This window comes from Mesoplodon bidens (assembly GCF_964165515.1).
Source record: "Mesoplodon bidens genome assembly, contig: HAP1_SCAFFOLD_257, whole genome shotgun sequence".
Lineage (NCBI taxonomy): Eukaryota > Metazoa > Chordata > Mammalia > Artiodactyla > Ziphiidae > Mesoplodon > Mesoplodon bidens.
In genome coordinates this window covers 482572-503668 of record NW_027672176.1, presented here as the reverse complement: position 1 = coordinate 503668, position 21097 = coordinate 482572, and the positions used below count along the sequence as shown (strand labels likewise).

The following is a 21097-nucleotide window of genomic DNA, read 5'->3' as shown; positions in this document are numbered from 1 at the left end:
CTTGGAGCATTGTGATGACAAGGGTCAGGGAGCATTGTGCTGACAAGTGCATGGAGAATTGTGATGAGAAGGGTCATGGAGCATTCTGATGACAAGCTTGTGAATTATAGTGATCACAATGGCATGGAACATTGTGATGAAAACGGCATGGGACATTGTGAAGAAAAAGGCATGGAGCCTTTTCGTGACAGGGTTCAAGGAGCATTCTGACAAGAAGTGTCAGGGAGCATTGTGATGACAAGGGCATGGAGTATTGTGATGACAGGCATCATGGAGCGTTGTGATGACAAGTGTTGTGGAACATTGTAATCACAAGTGTTTGGAGCATTGTGATGACAGAGGTCATGGATCATTTTGATTTCAAGGAGCATGGAGCATTGTGATGACAAGGACATGAAGCAATGAGTTCCCAATGTTCATGGAGGATTGTGATGACAATGGTAATGGAGTATTGTGATGAGAAGCGCAAAAAGCATAGTAATGACAATGTCATGTATCATTTTGCTGACAAAGGCATGGAGCATTGTGATGACAGGTGTCTTTGAGCATCGTGATGACAAGTGTCATGGAGCCTTGTGATGACCAGCCCGTGGAACATTGTGATGGCAGGGGTCATGGAGCATTTTTAAGAGAGGGGTAATGGAGCATTTCGATGAGAAAGGCGTGGATAATTTTGATGACGAGCGTAATGGGGCACTGTGAAGACAAGTGTAATGGAATATTTTGATCACAACGGTTTTGAGCATTGTTATTACAGAGGTCATGGAGCATTTTGATTTCATTGTGATGACAATATTATGAATCATTATGATGATGTGCATGCTGCATTGTGATGACAGGTTTCATGGTTCATTGAGATGAAAATGGGCATGGAGCATTGTGATTACAAGGTTATTGGAGCATTGTGAGGAGAAGGGTCATGGAGCCTTGTGAAGACAAGGCCATGGAACATCGTTATGGCCGGGGTCATGGAGCATTGTTATGACGGGTTAATGGAGCATTGTGATGGCAAGGGCATGGAGCATTGTGAGGAGAAGGCCATGGAGCATTCTGATGACATGTGTCATGGAGCTTTGTGATGACAAGGGCATGGAGCAATGTGATGAGAGAGTTCATGGAGCATTGTGATGACAATGACATGGAGCACTGTGATGCCAAGGGTCATGGAGCATCTTGATGACAAGGGCATTGTGCAATGTGATGAGTAGGGCAGGGAACATTGTGATGACAGGGTCATGGAGCAATTTGATGAAAAGTGTCATGGATGATCTTGATGATAGGGTTTATGGAACATTGTGATGTCAGGGGTCATCGAACATTGTGATGATAAGTGCATGTAGCATTGTGATGACAGGAGTCATGGAACATTGTGATGATGAGTGCGGGAGTATTGGGACGAATAGTGATGTAACATTGTGATATCAGTGGTGAGAGAGCATTTTGATGAGAAGTCATGGAACATTGTGATGACAATGTTTATGGAGCATTGTGATGACATGTGTCACGGAGCACTGTCCTGACAAGCACATGGAGCACTGTGATGACAAGGGTCATGGAGCATTGTTCTGAGAAAGGCATAGAGCATTGTGATGAAAAAGGTCAAAGAGCATTGTGATGAAAATTTTATAGAGCATTGTGGTTAAATAGTCACAGAGACTGTTGATGACGAGGGCATGGACCATTGTGATGAAAAAGGTCATTAAACATTGTGATGATTGGAGTCACGGAGCATTGTGATGACAGGGGTCATAGAGAATTGTGATAACAAGGGCATGAAGCATTGTGATGACAAGGGCATGGAGCATTGGTCTAATAAGTTTCATGGATTATTGTGATGACATTTGGAATGGCGCATTGTGATGACAAGGGCATGGAGCATAGTGATGACCAGGTCATGCAGTATTGTGAAGACAGTTGTCAGGGAGCATTGAAATGACTTATGTAATGGCCCATTGTGATGACAATGGCATGGAGCATTGTTATGCCAAGTGTCATGGAGGATTCTGATGACAAAGGTAATGGAGCATTGTGATGACAATAGCTTGGAGCTTTGTGATGATAAGGATCATGGAGCATTGTGCTGACAAGTGCATGGAGAATTGTGATAACAAGGGTCATGGAGGATTGTGATGACAAGATTGTAGAGTATTTTGATGACAATGGCATAGAGCATTGTGATGAAAAATGCATGGGACATTGTGATGAAAAAAGCATGGAGCCTTTTCGTGACAGTGTTCAAGGAGCATGCTGACGACAATTGTCAGGGAGCATTGTGATGACATGTGTATTGAGAATTGTGATGACAAAGGTCATGGAGCATAGTGATGGAAAGGGCATGGAGTACTGTGATGACAGGCATCATGGATCGTTGTGATGCCAAGTGTTATGGAACATTGTTATCACAAGAGTTTGGAGCATTGTGATGAGAGAGGTCATGGATCATTTTGATTTGAAAGAGCATGGAGCATTGTGATGACAAGGACATGAAGCAGTGTGATACCCAGGTTCATGGAGGATTGTGATGACAATGGTAATGGAGTATTGTGATGACAAGCACATAGAGCATTGTAATGACAAGTTCATGTAGCATTTTGCTGACAAACGCATGGAGCATTGTGATGACAAGCGTCATGGAGCATTGTGAATACAGGGGTCATGGAGCATTGAAATGACAAGTGCATGGATGATTGTGATAACAAGTGTCATGGAGCATTGGGCTGAAAATGTTCATGGGGTATTGTGATAACAGGGGTCATGGAGCATTGTGATGACAGAGGTCTTTGAGAATTTTGATTTCATTGTGCTGACAATAGCCTGAAGCATTATGATAGTGGGCATGATGCATTGTATTGACAGGTTGCATGGAGCATTGAGATGAATAGGGGCATGGAGCATTGTGATAACAGGGGTCTTGGAGCATTGTGATGACAAGGGCATGGAACATTTTGATGAGAAGGCCTTGGAACATACTGATGACATTTGTCATGGAGTTTTGTGATGACAGGAGCATGGAGCATTGTGATTACAATGGTCTTGGAGCATTTTGATGAAACGGGCATGGCTCATTGTGATGAAAAAGGCATGGAGGCTTGTCATGACAGGGTTCAAGGAGCATACAGACAGCAAGTGTTAGGGAGTATTTTGATGACAAGTGTATTGAGCACTGTGATGACAAAAGTATGGAGCATTGTGATGAGAAGACCAAGGATAATTGTGATGACGAGCGTCATGGGGCACTGTGATGAAAAGTGTTATGGAATATTGTGATAGCAAGGGTTTGGAGCATTGTTATGACAGAGGTCATGGAGCATTTTGATTTCATTGTGATGACAATAGCATGAAGCATTATGATGATGGGCATGGTGCATTGTGATGAAAGGTTTCATGGATCAGTGAGATGAAATGGGGCATGGAGCTCTGTGATTACAGGGGTCTTGGAGCATTGTGATGAGAAGGGTCATGGATCCTTGTGATGAAAAGGCCATGGAACATCGTGATGGCTGTGGTCATGGAGCATTGTTATGACAGGGGTAATGGAGCATTGTGATGGCAAGGGCATGGAGCATTGTGATGGCAAGGGCATGGAGCATTGTGATTAGAAGGCCATGGAGCATTCTGATGACATGTGTCTTGGAGCTTTGTGATGACAATGGCTTGGAGCTTTCTGATGCCAAGCGTCATTGATCTTTGTGATGGCAATGATCATGGAGCATTTTGATGGCAAGGGCGTTGTGCACTGTGATGAGAAGGGAAGGAAGCATTTTGATGACAGGGTCATGGAGCAATTTGTTGAAAAGGGTCATGGAACATTTTGATGACAGGGGTTGGGGAGCATTGTGATGTCAGTGGTCATCGAATATTGTGATGATAATGCATGTAGCATTGTGATGACAGGAGTCATGGAACATTGTGATGACAATGATTTGGAGCATTGTGATGCCAAGGGTCATGGATCTTTGTGATGGCAAATGTCAAGGAGCATTTTGATGAAAAGTGCAATGTGCATTGTGATGAGAAGGGCAGGGAGCATTGTGATGGCAGGGGTCAGGGAGCATTGTTAATACAGTGGTAATGGAACATTGTGACGACAAGGGCATGGAGCATTTTGATGAGAAGGCCATGGAACATTGTGATGACAAGCGTCATGGAGCCTTGTGATGACAAGGTCCTGGAGCATTGTGATGAGAAAACCATGGAGCGTTGTGATGACAAATCTCATGGAGCATACTAATGAAAAGGGGCATGGTCCATTGTGATTACTGGGGTCTTGGAACATTGTGATGACAATGGCATGGAGCATTGTGAGGAGAAGGTCAAGGAGCATTCTAATGACATGCGTCAGTGAGCTTTGTGATGACAAAGGCATGGAGCATTGTGATTACAAGTGTCTTGGAGCATTGTGATGAAAAAGTCATGGAGCCTTTTCATGACAGGTTTCAAGGATCAAAGAGACAACAAGTGTCAGGGAGAATTTTGATGACAAGTGGATTGAGCATTGTGATGACAAAGATCATGGAGCATTGTGATGAGATGACCATGGATAATTTTGATGACGAGTGTCATGGGGAATTGTGATGACAACTGTTATGAAATATTGTGATCACAATGGTTTGGAGCATTTTTATGACAGAGTTCATGAAGCATTCTAATTTCATTGGGATGAGAATAGCATGAAGCATTATGATGATGGGCATGGTGCATTGTGATGACAGGGTTCATGGATCATTGAGATGAAAAGGGGCATGGAGAATTGTGATTACAGAGGTCTTGGAGCATTGTGATGAAAAGGGTCATGGAGTCTTGTGATGACAAGGCCATGGAACATCGTGATGGCAGTGGTCATGTAGCATTGTTATGACGGGGTAATGGAGCATTTTGATGGCAATGGCATGGAGCATTGTGATGAGAAGGCCATGGAGCATTCTGATGACATGTGTCATGGAGATTTGTGATGACAAGGTCATGGAGCAATGTGATTAGAGCGTTCATGGAGCATCATGATGACAATGACATGGAGGTTTTTGATGCCAAGCGTCATGGATGTTTGTGATGACAAAGGTCATGGAGCATTTTGATGACAAGGTCGTGGTGCATTGTGATGAGAAGGGCAGGGAGCATTGTGATGACAGGGTCATGGAGCAATTTGATGAAAATGGTCATGGAACCTTTTGATGACTGGGTTTGTGGAACATTGTCATGTCAGGGGTCATGGAGCATTTTTTGATGAAAAGGGTCATGGAATATTTTGATGACAGGAGTCATGGAACATTGTGATGACAGGGATGAGGGTGTATTGTGACGAATAGTGATGTAACACTGTGATATCAGTGGGGAGAGAGCATTTTGTTATGAACTGCATGGAGCATTGTGATGACAAGTTTCATGGAGCATTGTGATGACAAGATTGTGGAGCACTGTGATGACAAGCGAATGGTGCATTGTGATGACATGTGTCGTGGAGCATTGTGCTGACAAGCCCATGGAGCATTGTTATGACAAGGGTCATGGAGCATTGTGCTGAGAAAGGCATAGAGCATTGTGATGACAAGGGTCAAAGAGCATTGTGATGAAAAGTTCATGGAACATTGTGGTTAAAAATGACACAGAGACTGTTGATGATGAGGGCATGGACCATTGTGATGACAAAGGTCATGAAGCATTGTGATGACTGCAGTCACGGAGCATTGTGATGACAGCGGCCATGGAGCATTGTGATAACAAGTGTATGGAGCATTGTGATGACAAGGGCATGGAGCATTGGTCTTATAAGTTTCATGGATTATTGCAATGACAGTTGGAATGGTGCATTGTGTTGACAACGGCATGGAGCATTGTGATGACCAGATCAGTCAGTATTGTAAAGACAGCTGTCCTGGAGCATTGCGATGACATATGTAATGGCCCATTGTCATGACAATGGCATGGAGCATTGTGATGCCAAGTGTCATGGAGGATTCTGATGAGAAATGTAATGGAGCATTGTGATGACAATGGCTTCGGGCATTGTGATGACAAGGGTCAGGGAGCATTGTGCTGACAAGTGCATGGCGAATTGTGATGACAAGGGTCATGGAGCATTCTGATGACAAGCTTGTGGTGTATTTTGATGACAATGGCATGGAGCATTTTGATGAAAGCGGCATGGGGCATTGTGATGAAAAAGGCATGTAGCCTTTTCGTGACAGGGTTCAAGGAGCATTCTGATGACAAGAGTCTGTGAGCACTGTGATGACAAGTGTATTGAGAATTGTGATGACAAATGTCATGGAGCATTGTGATGAAAAGGGCATTGAACTTTGTGATGACATGTGTTATGGTACATTGTGATCACAAGGCTTTGGAGCATTGTGATGACAGAGGTCATGGATCATTTTGATTTCATGGAGCATGGAGCATTGTGATGACAAGGGCATGAAGCAATGTGATCCCACGATTCATGGAGTATTGTGATGACAAGGGCATAGAGCATTGTAATGACAAAGTCATTTAGCGTTTTGCTAACAAAGCCATGGAGCATTGTGATGACAGGTGTCATGGAGCACTGTAATGACAATCGTCACAGAGCATTGTGAATACAGGTGCCATGGAGCATTGGGATGGCAAGGTCATGGATCTTTGTGATGACAAGGGTTATGGAGCATTGTGCTGAATATGTTCATGGAATATTGTGATGATAAAGGTCATGGAGCATTGTGTAGAGATAGGTCATGGAGAATTTTGATTTCATTGTGCTCACAAAACCCTGAAGCATTATGATGATGGGCATGATGAATTGTGATGACAGGGTTCATGGAGCCTTGAGATGAAAAGGGGCATGGAGCATTGTGATTACAGAGGTCTTGGAGCATTGTGATGAAAAGGGTCATGGAGTCTTGTGATGACAAGGCCATGGAACATCGTGATGGCAGTGGTCATGTAGCATTGTTATGACAGGGTAATGGAGCATTGTGATGGCAAGGGCATGGAGCATTGTGATGAGAAAGCCATGGAGCATTCTGATGACATGTGTCATGGAGATTTGTGATGACAAGGTCATGGAGCAATGTGATGAGTGCGTTCATGGAGCATAATGATGACAATGACATGGAGGTTTGTGATGCCAAGCATCATGGATGTTTGTGATGACAAAGGTCATGGAGCAATTTGATGACAAGGTCGTTGTGCATTGTGATGAGAAGGGCAGGGAGCATTGTGATGACAGGGTCATGGAGCAATTTGATGAAAATGGTCATGGAACATTTTGATGACTGGGTTTGTGGAACATTGTCATGTCAGGGGTCATGGAGCATTTTTGATGAAAAGGGTCATGGAATATTTTGATGACAGGAGTCATGAAACATTGTGATGACAGGGATGAGGGTGTATTGTGACGAATAGTGATGTAACACTGTGATATCAGTGGGGAGAGAGCATTTTGTTATGAACTGCATGGAGCATTGTGATGACAAGTTTCATGGAGCATTGTGATGACAAGATTGTGGAGCACTGTGATGACAAGCGAATGGTGCATTGTGATGACATGTGTCGTGGAGCATTGTGCTGACAAGCCCATGGAGCATTGTTATGACAAGTGTCATGGAGCATTGTGCTGAGAAAGGCATAGAGCATTGTGATGACAAGGGTCAAAGAGCATTGTGATGAAAAGTTCATGGAGCATTGTGGTTAAAAACGACACAGAGACTGTTGATGATTAGGGCATGTACCATTGTGATGACAAAGGTCATGAAGCATGGTGATGACTGCAGTCACGGAGCATTGTGATGACAGGGGTCATGGAGCATTGTGATAACAAGTGTATGGAGCATTGTGATGACAAGGGCATGGAGCATTGGTCTAATAAGTTTCATGGATTATTGCGATGACAGTTGGAATGGCGCATTGTGATGACAACGGCATGGAGCATTGTGATGACCAGATCAGTCAGTATTGTAAAGACAGCTGTCCTGGAGCATTGTGATGACATATGTAATGGCCCATTGTCATGACAATGGCATGGAGCATTGTGATGCCAAGTGTCATGGAGGATTGTGATGATAAATGTAATGGAGCATTGTGATGACAATGGCTTGGGGCATTGTGATGACAAGGGTCAGGGAGCATTGTGCTGGCAAGTGCATGGAGAATTGTGATGACAAGGGTCATGGAGCATTCTGATGACAAGCTTGTGGTGTATTTTGATGACAATGGCATGGAGCATTTTGATGAAAGCGGCATGGGGCATTGTGATGAAAAAGGCATGTAGCCTTTTCGTGACAGGGTTCAAGGAGCATTCTGACGACAAGAGTCAGTGAGCACTGTGATGACAAGTGTTTTGAGAATTGTGATGACAAATGTCCTGGAGCATTGTGATGAAAAGGGCATTGAGCTTTGTGATGACATGTGTTATGGAACATTGTGATCACAAGGGTTTGGAGCATTGTGATGACAGAGGTCATGGATCATTTTGATTTCATGGAGGATGGAGCATTGTGATGACAAGGGCATGAAGCAATGTGATCCCACGATTCATGGAGTATTGTGATGACAAGGGCATAGAGCATTGTAATGACAAAGTCATGTAGCATTTTGCTAACAAAGCCATGAAGCATTGTGAAGACAGGTGTCATGGAGCACTGTAATGAAAATCGTCACAGAGCATTGTGAATACAGGTCCCATGGAGCATTGGGATGACAAGGTCATGGATCTTTGTGATGACAAGGGTTATGGAGCATTGGCCTGAATATGTTCATGGAATATTGTGATGATAAAGGTCATGGAGCATTGTGTAGAGAGAGGTCATGGAGAATTTTGATTTCATTGTGCTCACAAAACCCTGAAGCATTATGATGATGGGCATGATGCATTGTGATGACAGGGTTCATGGAGCCTTCAGATGAAAAGGGGCATGGAGCATTGTGATTACAGGGGTCTTGGAGCATTGTGAGGACAAGGGCATGGAACATTTTGATGAGAAAGCCATGGAACATTCTGATGACATGTGTCATGGAGCTTTGTGATGACAAGGGCAGCGAGCAATGTGATTATAGTGGTCTTGGAGCATAGTTGTGACAAGTGTCATGGAGCCTTGTGGTGACAAGACAGTGTAACATTGGGATGGCAGGTTTCATGGAGCATTGTTATGACAGGTGTAATGGAGCACTGTGATAACAAGTGTCACAGAGCATTGTGAATACAGAGGTCATGGAGCATTGGGATGACTAGGGCACGGATCATTTTGATGACAAGGGTCATGGAGTTTGGGCTGAATATATTCATGGAGTATTGTGATGACAGGGGTCATGGAGCATTGTGATGACTAGGTAATGGGGCATTGTGATGACAAGTGTCCCGGATCATTGTGTTGTCAGGTGTCATGGAGTGTTGTGATGACAGTGGTCATGGAGCATTGTGATGATATTGGTCATGGAGCATTGCGATGAGAATGTCATGGAGCATTGGGCTGATAATATTCATGCAGTATTGTGATGACAGTGGTCATGGAGCATTGTGATGACAAGGGAATGGAGCTTTGTGATGACAGGGGCATGGATAATTGTGATGACATGGGTCATGGAGCATTCTGATGACAAGTTTGTGGAGTATATTGCTGACAAAGCATGTAAAACTGTGATGAGAAGTGTCATGGAACATAGTGATGCCAAGAACTGGAGAATTGTGATGACCGGGGCATGGAGCATTGTGATGGCAAGACCGTGGAACATTGTGATGAGAAGGCCATGTATAATTGTGATGAAGAGTGTCATGGAGCACTGTAATGACAAGGGGTATGGAGCCTTGTGATGTCAGGGGACATGGAGCATTTTGATGAAAAGTGTCATGGAGCATTTTGATGACAGGGCTTATGGAACATTGCGATGTCATAGGTCATCGAACATTGTGATGATAAGTGCATGTAGCATTGTGATGACAGGGGTCATGTAATATTGTAATGACAGGGTTGAGGGTGTATTGTGACAAATATTGATGTAGCATGGTGATATCAGTGGTGACAAAGCATTTTGATGAGAAGTGCATGGAGAATTGTGATGACAAGTTTTATGGAGCATTGTGATGACAAGATTGTGGAACACTGTGATGACAAGCGCATGGTGCATTGTGATTACATGTGTCATGGAGCACTGTGCTGACAAGAGCCTGGAGCATTGTGATGACAAGGGTCTTGGAGCATTGGGCTGAGAAAGTCATAGAGCATTTTGATGACAAGTGTCAAAGAGCATTGTGATGAAAAGTTCATGGAGCATTGTGGTTAAAAAGGTCACAGAGACTGTTGATGATGAGGACATGGACCATTGTGATTACAAAGGTTATGAAGCATTGTGATGACTAGAGTCACGGAGCATTCTGATGACAGGGGTCATGGAGCATTGTATTAACAAGGGCGTGGAACATTGTCTAATAAGTTTCATGGATTATTGAGATGACAGTTTGAATGTCGCATTGTGATGACAAGGGCATGGAGCATTGTGAAGACCAGGTCATGCAATATTGTGAAGAGAGGTGTCAGGGAGCAATGTGATGACATATGTAAAGGCCCATTGTGATGACAACAGCATGAAGGATTATGATGATCGCATGGTGCATTGTGATGACAGGGTTCATAGGTCATTGAGATGAAAATGGACATGTAGCTTTGTGACTACAGGGGCCTTAGAGCTTGTGATGAGAAGGGTCATGGAGCCTTGTGATGACAAGGCCATGGAACAACGTGATGGCAGGTATCATGGAACATTGTTATGACAGGTGTAATGGAGCATTCTGATGGCAAGGGCATGGAACATTGTGATGATATGGCCATGTAGCATTCTGATGACATGTGTCATGGAGCTTTCTGATGACAAGGGCATGGAGGAATGTGATGAGAGTTTTCATGGAGCATTGTGATGACAATGACATGGAGCATTGTGATGCCAAGGGTCATGGAGCTTTGTGATGACAATTCATGGAGCATTTTGATGACAAGGGCATGGTGCATTGTGATGAGAAGGGCAGGGAGCATTTTGATGACCGAGTCATGCAGCAATTTGATATAAACTGTAATGGAACCTTTTGATGGCATGCGTTATAGAATATTGTGACGTCATTGGTCATGGAGCTTTGGGATGAAAAGGGTCATGGAGCATTTTGATGACAGGGGTTATGGAATAGAGTGATGTCAGTGGTCATGGAACATTGTGATGATAAGGGGATGTAGCATTGTGATGACAGGGTCATGGAACATTGTGATTACAGGGGTGAGGGAGTACTGTGATGACTAGTGATGGAACATTGTGATATCTCTGTTAAGAGAGCATTTTGATGAGAAGTGCATGGACCATTGTGATTACAATGTATATGGAGCACTGCAATGACAAGGTTGTGGACCGTTGTGATGAAATGTGCGTGGCACATTGTGATGACAATGGTCATGGAGCATTGTTCTGACAAAGACATGGAGCATTGTGATGACAAGGGTCACAGAGAATTGTGATGAAATGTTCATGGAGCATTGTGGTTACAAAGGTCACAGATCCTTGTGATGATGCGGGCATGGACCATTGTGATGACAAACGTTATGAAGCATTGTGATGATTGGAGTCACGGAGCATTGTGATGACAGGGTTCATGGATCATTCTGATGACAAGGGTATGGAGCATTGTGATGACAGGGGCATGGAGCATTGGTCTGACAAGTTTCATAGATTACTGTGATGACAGTGTGCATGGTGCATTGTGATGTCAATGGCATGGAGCATTGTGATGAGAAGGTCATGGAGTATTGTGAAGACAGGTGTCAGGGAGCATTTTGATGACATATGGCATGGTCCATTGCGATGACAATGGCATGGATAATTTGATTCGAAATGTAATGGAGGATTGTGATTACTGGGGCTTGGAGCATTATGATGACAAGGGCCATTGAAAATTTTCATGACATGGTCGTGAAGCATTGTGATGACTAGGTCCTGGAGCCTTGTGATGACAAAACCATGGAGCCTAGTGAAGACAAGTCTCATGGAGCATACTGATGAAAAGGGGCATGGAGCATTGAGAATACAGTGGTCTTGGAACATTGTGATGACAAGGGCATGGATCATTGTGAAGAGAAGACCAAGGAGCATTCTGATGGCATGCGTCATTGAGCTTTGTGATGAAAAGGGCATGGAGCATTGTGATGACAAGGGTCATGGAGCATTGTGATGACAACGGCCATTGAGAATTTTGATGAAAATGTTGTGAAGCATTGTGATGACAAAGGCATGGAGCTTGCTATGTTATTGGTCATGGGGCATTGCGATGACATGTGCATGGAGAATTGTGATGACAAAAGCATGTAACATTGTGATGAGAACTGTCATGGAGCATTGTGATGACAAGCACATGGAGAATTGTGATGACAAGGGGCATGGAGCATGCTGATGACAAGCTTGTGGAGTATTGTGCTGACAAAGCATGTAACACTGTGATGAGAAGTGTCATGGAACATAGTGATGCCAAGGACGTGAAGAATTGTGATGACAGGGAACATGGATCATTGTGATGACCAGGGCATGGACCATTGTGATGGCAACATCGTGGAGCATTGTGATGAGAAGACCATGGATAATTGTGAAGACGAGCGTCATGGAACACTGTAATGACAAGGGGTATGGAGCATTGTGATGTCAGGGGACATGGAGCCTTTTGATGAAAAGGGTCATGGAGCATTTTGATGACATGGCTTATGGAACATTGTGATGTCATAGGTCATCGAACATTGTGATGATAAGTGCATGTAGCACTGTGATGACAGGAGTCATGGAACATTGTGATGACAGGGTGAGGGAGCATTGTGACGAATAGTGATGTAACATTGTGATATCAGTGGTGAGAGAGCATTTTGTTGAGAAGTGCATGGAGCATTGTGATGACAAGTTTTATGGAGCATTGTGATGACAAATTGTGGAGCACTGTGATGACAATTGCATGGTGCATTGTGATGACATATGTCTTGGAGTACTGTCCTGACCAGCACATGGAGCATTGTGATGACATGGGTCGTGGAGCATTCTGCATCGAAAGGCAAAGAGCATTGACATGACAAGGGTCAAAGAGAATTGTGATGAAAAGTTCATGGAGCATTGTGGTTAAAAAGGTCACAGAGACTGTGGATGATGAGAACATGGACCATTGTGATGACAAAGGTCCTGAACCATTGTGATGACTGGAGTCTTGGAGCATTGTGAATACAGGGGTCATGGAGCATTGGGATGACAAGGGCATGGATGATTGTGATGACAAGTGTCATGGAGCATTTGGCTGAAAATGTTCATGGAGTATTGTGATGACAGGGGTGATGGAGAATTGTGATGAGAGAGGTCATGGAGAATTTTGATTTCATTTTGCTGACAATAGCCGGAAGCATTATGATGATGGGCATGATGCATTGAGATGACTGGGTTCATGGAGCATTGACATGAAAAAGGGCATGGAGCACTGTGATTACAGGCGTCTTGGAGCATTGTGATGAAAAGGGCATGGAGCATTTTGATGAGAAGGCCATGGAACATTCTGATGACATGTGTCATGGAGCTTTGTGATGACAAGGGCATGGAGCAATGTGATTACAGGGGTCTTGAAGCATTGTGATGACAAGTGTCATAGAGCCTTGTGATGAAAAGGAAGTGAAACATTGTGATGGCAATGTTCACGGAGCATTGTTATGACAGGGGTAATGGAGCATTGCGATGAGAAGGACATGGAGCATTGTGATTACAAGGTTTATGGAGCATTGCCATGACAAATTTGTGGACTGTTGTGATGAAAAGCGGTGGCACATTGTGATGACAAGTGTCATGGAGCATTTTTCTGACAAAGGCTTGGAGCATTGTGATAACAAGTGTCACGGAGCATTGTGAAGGAAATTTCATGGAGCATTGTGGTTACAATGGTCACAGAGCCTTGTGATGATGCGGGCATGGACCATTGTGATGAGAAATGTTATGAAACATTGTGATGCCTGGAGTCACGGAGCATTGTGATGACAGGGGTCATAGAGCATTGTGATGACAAGGGCATGGAGCATTGTGATGTCAGGGGCATGGAGCATTCGTCTGAAAACCTTCATAGATTATTGTGATGACAGTGGACATGGTGCATTGTGCTGACAAGGGCATGGATCATTGTGATGTGAAGGTCATGGATTATTGTGAAGACAGGTGTCACGGAGCATTATGATGTCATATGTCATGGTCCATTGCGATGACAATGGCAGGGAGCATTGTGATGACAAATGAAATGGAGGATTCTGATGACAAATATAATGGAGCATTGTGATGACTAGGGCTTGGAGCATTATGATGACAATGGTTATTGAGAATTGTCATGACAAGGTACAGAAGCATTGTGATGACAAGGTCCTGAAGCATTGTGATGAAAAAACCATGGAGCCTTTGGATGAAAAATCTCATGGAGCATACCGATGAAAAGGGGCATGGAGCATTGTGATTACAGGGGTCTTAGAGCACTGTGATGAAAAGGGCATGGAGCATTTGGATGAGAATGCCAGTGAACATTCTGATGACATGTGTCATGGAGCTTTGTGATGACAAGGGCATGGAGCATTGTGATTACAGGTATCTTGGAGCATTGTGATGACAAGTGTCATGGAGTATTGTGATGACAAGGCCGTGGAACACTGTGATGGCCGGGGTCATGGAGCATTGTTATGAGAGGGGTAATGGAGCATTGTGATGGGAAGTGTCATGGAGCATTTTCATGACGGCATTATGGAACATTGTGATGATAAGTGCATGTACCATTATGATGAGAGTAGTCATGGACCATTATGATGACAGGGGTGAGGGAGTATTGTGACGAATAGTGATGTAACATTGTGATATCAGTGGTGAGAGAGCATTTTGATGAGAAGTGCATGAAGCATTGTGATGACAAGGTTTATGGAGCATTGTGATGACAAGATTGTGGAGCACTGTGATGACAAGTGCATGCTGCATTCTTATGACATGTGTCATGGAGCACTGTGCTGACAAACACATGGAGCATTGTGATTACAGGGGTCTTAGAGCACTGTGATGAAAAGGGCATGGAGCATTTGGATGAGAATGCCAGTGAACATTCTGATGACATGTGTCATGGAGCTTTGTGATGACAAGAGCGTGGAGCATTGTGATTAAAAGGGACTTGGAGCATTGTGATGACAAGTGTCATGGAGTCTTGTGATGACAAAGCCGTGGAAAATTGTGATGGCAGGGGTCATGGAGCATTGTTATGAGAGGGTTAATGAAGCATTGTGATGAGAAGGGCAAGGAGCATTGTGATGACAAGTTTTCTGGAGCATTGTGATGACATATTTGTAGACACTTGAGATGAAAAGATCGTGGCACATTGTGATGACAAGGGTCATGGAGCATTTTTCTGACAAAGGCATGGAGCATTGTGATGACAAGGGTCACGGAGCATTGTGAGGAAATGTTCTTGGAGCATTGTGGTTACAAAGGTCACAGAGCCTTGTGATGAGGCGGGCAGGAACCATTGTGATGACAAATATTATAAAGCACTGTGATGACTGGAGTCACGGAGCATTGTGATGACAGGGGTCATGGAGCATTGTGATGACAACGGCATGGAGCACTGGGATGACAAGGGCATGGGGCATTGTGATGAGACGTTCATGGAGTATTTTGAAGAAAGGTGTCAGGGAGCATTGTAAAGACATATGTCATGGTCCATTGCGATGAAAATGGCAGGGAGTATTGTGATGCCACATGTAATGGAGGATTGTGATGACAAATATAATGGAGCATTGTGATGACTAGGGCTTGGAACATTATGATGACAAGGGCCATTGAGAATTCTCATGACAATGTCGTGAAGCATTGAGATGACAAGTTCCTGGAGCATTGTGATAAGAAAACCATGGAGCCTTGTGATGACAAATCTCATGGAGCATACTGATGAAAAGGGGCATGGACCACTGTGATTACCGGGGTCTTGGAACATTGTGATGACAAGGGCATGGAGCAATGTGAGAAGAAGGCCAATGTACATTCTAATGACATGCGTCATTGAGCTTTGTAATGAAAAGGGCCTGGAGCATTGTGATTACAGAGGTCTTGGAGCATTTTGATGACAAGTGTCTTGGAGCATGGTGCTGAAAAGGCATAGAGCATTGTGATGACAAAGGTCAAAGAGCATTGTGATGAAAAGTTCATGGAGCATTGTGGTCAAAATTGTCAGAGAGACTGTTGATGACGAGGGCATGGACAATTGTGATGACGAAGTTCATGAAGCACTGTGATGACTGGAGTCATGGAGAATTTTGATGACAGGGGTCATGGAGCATTGTGATAACAAGGGCATGGAGCACTGTGATGACAAGGGCATGGAGCATTGGTCTAATAAGTTTCATGGACTATTGCGATGACAGTTGGAATGGCACATTGTGATGAAAAGGGCATGGATCATTGGTCTAATAAATTTCATGGATTATTGCGATGACAGTTGGAATGGCACAATGTCATGACAAGTGCATGGAGCACTGTGATAACCAGGTCATGCAGTATTGTGAAGACAGGTGTCAGGGAGCACTGTGATGACATATGTCATGGTCCATTGCGATGACAATGTCACGGAGCATGGTGATGCCAAATGTAATGGAGGATTGTGATGACAAATATAATGGAGCATTGTGATGACTAGGGCTTGGAGCATTATGATGACAAGGGCCATTGAGAATTTTCATGACAAGGTCGTGAAGCATTGTGATGACAAGGTCCTGGAGCATTGTGATGAGAAAACCATGGAGCCTTGTGATGACAAACCTCATGGAGCATACTGATGAAAAGGGCCATGGAGCTTTGTGATTACAGGGGTCTTGGAGCACAGTGATGACAAGGCATGGATCATTTTGATGAGAAGGACATGGAACATTTTGATGACATGTGTCATGGAGCTTTGTGATGACAAGGGCATGGAGCATTGTGATTACAGGGGTCTTGGAGCATTGTGATGACAAGTGTCTTGGAGACCTGTGATGACAATGCCGTGGAACATTGTGATGGCAGAGGTCATGATCATTGTTATGATGGGTTAATGGAGCATTGTGATGAGAAGGGAAAGGAGCAATGTGTTTTCAATATTTATGGAGCATTGTGATGACAAATTTGTGGACCGTTGTGATAAAAAGCGCATGGCACATTGTGATGACAAGTGTAATGGAGCATTTTTCTGACAAAGGCATGGAGCATTGTGATGACAAGGGTCACGGAGCATTGTGATGAAAAGTTCATGGAGCACTTTGGTTACAATGATCGTCACAGATTCTTGTGATGATGCGGGCATGGCCCATTGTGATGACAAATGTTATGAAGCATTGTGATGACTGGAGTCACGGAGCAATATGATGACAGGGGTCATGGAGCATTGTGATGACAAGGGCATGGAGCATTGTGATGATACGGGCATGGAGCATTGTGATGAGAAGTTCATGGAGTATTTTAAAGAAAGGTGTCAGGGAGCATTGTGATGACACATGTCATGGTCCATTGCGATGACAATGACAGAGAGTATTGTGGTGCCAAATGTAATGTAGGATTGTGATGACAAACATAATGAAGCATTGTGATGACTACGGCTTGGAGCATTATGATGAAAAGGGCCATTGAGAATTTTTATGACATGTCATGTAGCATTGTGATGACAAGTTCCTGGAGCATTGTGATGAGAATACCATGGAGCCTTGTGATGACAAATCTCATGGAGCATACTGAAGAAAAGGGACATGGACCATTGTGATTACAGGGGTCTTGGAACTTTGTGATGACATGGGCATGGAGCATTGTGAGGTGAAGGCCAAGGAGCATTCTAATGACATACGTCATTGAGCTTTGTGATGACAAGGGAATGGAGCATTGTGATTACATGGTTCTTGGAACATTGTGATGAAAAGGACATGGATCATTGTGATGAAAATGGCATGGAGCCTTGTAATGACAGGTTTCAAGGATCATACAGACAATAAGTGTCAGGGAGCATTATGATGACAAGTGTATTGAGCACTGTGATGACAAAGGTCATGGAGCATTGTGATGAGAAGCCCATGTATAATTGTGATAACGAGAGTCATGGGGCATTGTGATGACAAGAGTTATGAAATATTGTGATCACAAGGATTTGGAGCATTGTTATGACAGATGTCATGGAGCATTTTGATTTCATTTTGATGACAATAGCATGAAGCATTATGATGATGGGCATGGTGCATTGTGATGACAGGGTTCATGGATCATAGAGATGAAAAGGGGCATTGAGCATTGTGATTACAGGGGTCTTGGAGCATTGTGATGAGAACGGTCATGGAGCCTTGTGATGACAAGACCATGGAACATCGTGATGGCAGGTGTCATGGAGCAATTTTTTGACAGGTGTAATGGAACATTGTGATGGCAAGGGCGTGGTGCATTGTGATGAGAAGGCCATGGAGCATTCTGATGACATGTGTCATGGAGCTTTGTAATGACAAGGGCATGGAGCAATGTGATGAGAGCGTTCATGGAGCATCATGATGAAAATGACATGGAGCATTGTGATGCCAAGTGTTATGGATCTGTGTGATGACAAATGTCATGGAGCCTTTTGATGACAAGGGTGTTGTGCATTTTGATGACAAGGGCCTAGAGCATTTTGATGACAGTGTCATGGAGGATTTTGATGAAAAGCGTCATGGAGCATTTTGTTGACAGGTGTGATGGAACATTGTAAGGTCAGGGGTCATCGAACATTGTCATGAAAATGCATGTAGCATGGTGAAGACAGGAGTCATGGAACATTGCGATGCCAGGGGTGAGGGAGTATTGTGACGAAGTGTGATGTAACATTGTGATATCAGTGTTGAGAGAGCATTTTGATGATAATTGCATGGAGCATTGTGATGACAAGGTTTATGGAGCATTGTGATGACAAGATTTTGGAGCACTGTGATGACAAGCTAATGGTGCATTGTGATGACATTTGTCATGGAGCATTGTGCTGAAAAGCGCATGGAGCATTGTGATGACAAGGGTCAAAGAGCATTGTGATGAAAGGTTCATGGAGCATTGTGGTTAAAAAGGTCATAGAGACTGTTGATGACGAGGGCATGGACCATTGTGATGACAATGTTCATGAAGCATTGTGATGACTGGAGTCACGGAGCATTGTGATGACAGTGGTCATGGAGCATTGTGATAACAAGGGCATGGATCATTGTGATGACAAGGGTCATGGAGCATTGGGCTGAACATGTTCATGGAGTATTGTGATGACAGGGGTCATGGAGCATTGTGATGACAGAGGTCATGGAGAATTTTGATTTCATTGTGGTGACAATAGCCGGAAGCATCATGATGATGGGCATGATGCATTGTGATGACAGGGTACAGGGAGCATTGAGATGAAAAGGGGCATGGAGCATTGTGATTACAGTTGTCTTGGAGCACTGTGTTGACAAGTGTCATGGAGACTTGTGATGATAAGTCCGTGGAACATTGTGATGGCGGGTGTCATGGAGCATTGTTATGAGAGGGGTAATGGAGCATTGTGATGAGAAGGGCATGGAACATTGTGATTACAAGGTTTATGGAGCATTGCGATGAATAATTTGTGGACCGTTGGGATGACAAGGGTCATGCAAGGGTCATAGAGAATTTTTCTTACAAAGGCATGGAGCATTGTGATGACAACGGTCACGGAGCATTGTGATGAAATGTTCATGGAGCATTGTGGTTACAAATGTCACAGAGCCTTATGATGACACGGGCATCGACCACTGTGATGACAAATGTTATGAAGCATTGTGATGCCTGGAGTCACGGAACATTGTGATGACAGGGGTCATGGAGCATTGTGATGACAAGGGCATGGAGCATTGTGATGAGAAGGTCATGGAATATTGTGAAGACTTGTGTCAGGGAGCATTGTGATGACATATGTCATGGTCCATTGTGATGACAATGGCAGGGAGCATTGTGATGACAAATGTAATGGAGGATTGTGATGACAAATATAATGGAACATTGTGATGACTAGGGATTGGAGCATTATGATGACAAGGGCCATTGAGAATTTTCATGACAAGGTCATGAAGCATTGTGATGACAAGGTCCTGGAGCATTGTGATGAGAAAACCATGGAGCCTTGTGATGACAAACCTCATGGAGCATATTTATGAAAAGGGGCATGGAGCATTGTGATTACAGGGGTCGTGGAGCACTGTGATGAGAAGGGCATGGAACATTCTGATGACATGTGTCATGGAGCTTTGTGATGACAAGGGCATGGAGCATTGTGATTACAGGGTTCTTGGAGCATTGTGATGACAAGTGTCTTGGAGCCTTGTGATGACAATGCCGTGGAACACTGTGATGGCAGAGGTCTTGGATCATTGTTATGATGGGTTAATGGAGCATTGTGATGAGAAGGGAAAGGAGCATTGTGTTTTCAATGTTTATGGAGCATTGTGATGACAAATTTGTGGACCGTTGTGATAAAAAGCGCGTGGCACATTGTGATGACAAGGGTCATGGAGCATTTTTCTGACAAAGGCATGGAGCATTTTGATGACAAGGGTCACGGAGCATTGTGATGAAAAGTTTATGGAGCACTGTGGTTACAACGGTCGTCACAGATTCTTGTGATGATGCGGGCAAGGACCATTGTGATGACAAATGTTATGAAGCATTGTGATGACTGGAGTCACGGAGCAATGTGATGACATGGGTCATGGAGCATTGTGATGACAAGGGCATGGAGCATTGTGATGATTGGGGCATGGAGCATTGTGATGAGAAGTTCATGGAGTATTTTAAAGAAAGGTGTCAGGGAGCATTGTGATGACATATGTCATGGTCCATTGCGATGACAATGACAGGGAGCATTGTGATGCCAAATGTAATGTAGGATTGTGATGACAAACATAATGAAGCATTGTGATGACTAGGGCTTGGAGCATTATGATGAAAAGGGCCATTGATAGTTTTTATGACAAGTCATGTAGCATTGTGATGACAAGTTCCTGGAGCATTGTGATGAGAATACCATGGAGCCTTGTGATGACAAATCTCATGGAGCATACTGAAGAAA

General features: G+C 43.7%; 1 long non-coding RNA gene across 1 annotated transcript in view; it reads left to right on the top strand.

The window, feature by feature from the left end:
* LOC308610518 overlaps positions 1-21097 on the top strand; it is a 452593-nt gene that overhangs the window by 102232 nt on the left and 329264 nt on the right. The window contains exon 2 of the long non-coding RNA XR_014014568.1: positions 10841-11009. This is a non-coding gene — a long non-coding RNA (uncharacterized lncRNA). The remainder of the gene's footprint in view (positions 1-10840; positions 11010-21097) is intronic.